Source organism: Tubulanus polymorphus, chromosome 8, assembly GCF_964204645.1.
Source record: "Tubulanus polymorphus chromosome 8, tnTubPoly1.2, whole genome shotgun sequence".
Classification (NCBI taxonomy): Eukaryota; Metazoa; Nemertea; class Palaeonemertea; order Tubulaniformes; family Tubulanidae; genus Tubulanus; species Tubulanus polymorphus.
The window spans coordinates 11,863,154-11,866,648 of NC_134032.1; the positions used below are offsets into that span (position 1 = coordinate 11,863,154).

The 3,495-nt window shown below is 37.6% G+C and overlaps 1 long non-coding RNA gene across 1 annotated transcript; it reads left to right on the forward strand.

Moving 5' to 3' along the window:
- Nucleotides 1-401: 401 nt before the first annotated feature.
- On the forward strand, nucleotides 402-1,306 carry LOC141909551 (uncharacterized). Its single transcript, XR_012619756.1, has 3 exons — nucleotides 402-478; nucleotides 928-994; nucleotides 1,085-1,306. It is a non-coding gene; the product is annotated as an uncharacterized LOC141909551 (long non-coding RNA).
- Nucleotides 1,307-3,495: the final 2,189 nt, after the last annotated feature.

The following is a 3,495-nucleotide window of genomic DNA, read 5'->3' on the forward strand; positions in this document are numbered from 1 at the left end:
TTTTAGTACGGTAATGATACATTGGCACGGCTGTTGGGTCCCATTGGACTGTACCGTAAATGAGCCGAAATTTTGCGTTGGCAAATTGGCAGTTGAATTGGCAAATTGGGATCAATTGTAACAGTTTGGGTTGCCGCAGATTGTGTTTGTATTGTATTCGGAGGATGATGGTATTTAAGGGAAGATACACAGGTAAATGACTAAAACTGTAAGTAATCAAAATTTGAAATCCATACGTTACTCGACCCCTGCGCTCCTCACCAAATTTCCTGAACACTTTTCAAGTTCGACGTGTGTAGAAATGTGCAGCTGGATTATACGTATGTCTGACGCAACGTGGACGATAATTTATTACGAAAATCTTCAAAGCTGCTTATGTGCAAATTATCAGTTTATCACAATGTATATATAACGATGGATTTCTACCTTTAAGTCAATTGTTATAGATCTCGTTAACAACGCGCGCACAAAATCTGAGGTAAGTGAAGCTTTCGCGGGGATCAGGTGGGTAGATACTGGCATTGAAAAAGGTATGTAGTGAGACTCGCATATGGAGGATTTTGCAAGTTTTCCATCAGACATGGATTCGCACAAGGCAGTGTCATTCTGTCGAATCCTTGCCTGATGAAGGATATGTTCGTACCATAGATAGAGATTCGCCATCCATTACAGGTTCGAATTACAGATATCGCGACTAACGTCATGGTTGTTTTCTAACGTTATTTTCTGTCTTCTTAACGGTCATCATTCAATCAATAAGCATAATTTCAGCTTTTCGTTTCTTTATTTTCTCGTATCTTTTGTTTCTGCTTAAAAGCATTATGATCAATTCTTCTTCGCAACAGACAAAGAAAGATATTGAGTTTTTCAATTCATAGATCTGTCCGAGAAATGGGAAATAAGTTCAATTATCGAAATCATTTTCAGAATATGTATAAGACTCTGTTCATCGCCTTGGCTTTGTTCATGATCATTGGAGCCATTGCGGCAGAAGGTAATTTTTCGTTCAACGAAATCCTCTAACTTCTTTTCGGGACTAACTACACGAGGGAACTATTTATATGACTTTTTATGACTTTTGCAGAAGTTGAGGTTGAAAAGAGAGGAATTCCTTGCTCATGTCATGGAAGGTCGGGAACCCTTTGGTTCATTGGTGGACCAAGATATGGCTGTTGCAAAACGTTTGCTTCCAAATGCTGTCCTCACTAACGTATATCTGATGCTTTATCCATTTCTATAATGCACTGCATTGTATAACTGGGCACAAGCTCGAAATATAGTAAAAATGATCTGATCATAATAATAACTGTCAGTAATGTGTTTTTCTGGAGTTTTGTATCATTAAAGGAATGCATGTATAAACTACAGGCGGCTAAATAACGCCGAATAAAAACCCATCGCACATTCACCAATCACCTGGAATTGTCGAACTTCTGAAGAGGTGGGCCAAGAGTGCAGATTGATACGTTTACATTATTTCGACAGTCGATTCGGGTTCAATGAAACAAAATAAAATCTACACAATTCATTAGCAATGATTTATTCCTAATATCATATTATAACTTGACACAATGAATGGACAAACAACATCCAAATCACAAATTACGTGTTCTTATTCCAACTTCTGGCGGCGTGCAGAAAAGTCTTCTTCATCATGAACTTGTAAAAATTATTTCTGGTTGGTCAATGCTAGAGTAAAGCCCGATTAAGTTGGAGCATGGATGTGAAAATCCGATTCGACGTTGAGATGTGCAATCTCTGAGCACATTTGAGCATTAATTCTTTATATTTCTATCCATTTACAAAATATGGCATTTTGACCTGTTAAAGGAAACATCGTTCAAATCGACAATTTGTATTACTATTACCGGAATACTAACATTATTAGTATTGATTGTAATTGATATTAGCCCGTAATAACATATATAATCCCGGATAAAAGTCAAATCCACTCATCGGTAATGACTTCGAAATTCGGGAGTCGTTGTCCTAATGTAGACTAGCCCACTTGGTGGATCCTCGCTTGCCACAAAGAGGCTCATCGATTGTCAAGGCCAAACTTTGGTTTATATTTTTCTAGCCATATTGGGCATTTCATTGGATACCACACTGCACTACGTAAAATTTATCATCAGAACCGCAGAGTGTTGCAGTCGTATTCGAATATTTATTTCGCCATAATCTATTCGTACGCAATCTTATTTGCATGATTATAGCCTTTTTTCGTATTGGACGCACCAGAAATTGCGTACGTTCTTGTTTATACTACAAGCGATCTACTGACGCAGTTACCGCATCAAATAAGTAAATAGCTGATCCTTACTGTGGGCGTCCTGATAATGACAAACAGCGCTTTTAATTTTTTTGACGCCCTATAAAACGTTACCATTATGAAACCTAAACAATGTTAACCATTCAGCGTCATTTTACAAACGACAGCCGTAAATCGATGTGCAAAACGTCACAGGTCTATGTGTACACAATCAAGCTATTTGGCAAAATATTATTTACATAGACATAGAGTGGCTTCCTGTAATTATATAATGACCTATATTTGAACGTTGAAATGTTATATTGCATTGAATATCATTAGAAGACGCATTGTAATAGTAAAGGATTTTGATTATATCAGAAGCGGCAGGCATAAATCGAAATGATAAGTGAATCGGATTATTCGGTTAAATGGCGGATGTATACACGATGCGGGAGTCTGATATAAAAGTCAAACCCTGACGCTGGGATGCTGGTGGAATGACGAAGCTATCTACGATGGGTGTAGGGCCGGCGTGAATGATATCAGCGGCTACAGGCGGTCAATTGTGTAAACATATAATTTCAATATCCAAATGTTTTAGAAAATATGTTCGATATTAGGGGTATGCAGGTTTAGTGAGATTAGCAATTTATAATAGCATAGCTGTCAAATACGGCTCCGCGTCCTCTGATGGCATGTGTATTAGGTGACAATTCAATTCAATTCTTTATTGATCCTTATTACATTGAAATTCCGGGATAAAATTCCAAAATTCAATGAATACAAATTTTTAAATAAGAAAATACAACATACATGACACACGGGTAATTCATACAGAATAACATAAACATGTTATTTTAATTAAATGACAATGTCTACTTCAATCCAGACTCAAGACTCAAGGATATCGAGTAACAGCCAAATCCGTGGCCTGGGCCCGGGGACCGTGCCGGCTGGCTAGGCCACACGATATGCTCGAAGTCATGATGAAGCAGACATCAGAAGAGCTCTTTCTTCAACGATGGAGGCAATAAAGTTGCAGACCAGCTTAGAGGCATAAGTAAATGAAGTCGGTCGCAAGTTCGCGATCAATTATTGAGAATTTTCAATAAAAAAAATTAAACCACTACTTGAGTCGAAGACCTGTATCATCTACTCAATCGCCAAATCTCATAATTCCCCAAATTTCTTACAACTTCGATTTCAAATTTGCAATTCCACATTAGCTTATCCCAGAAATT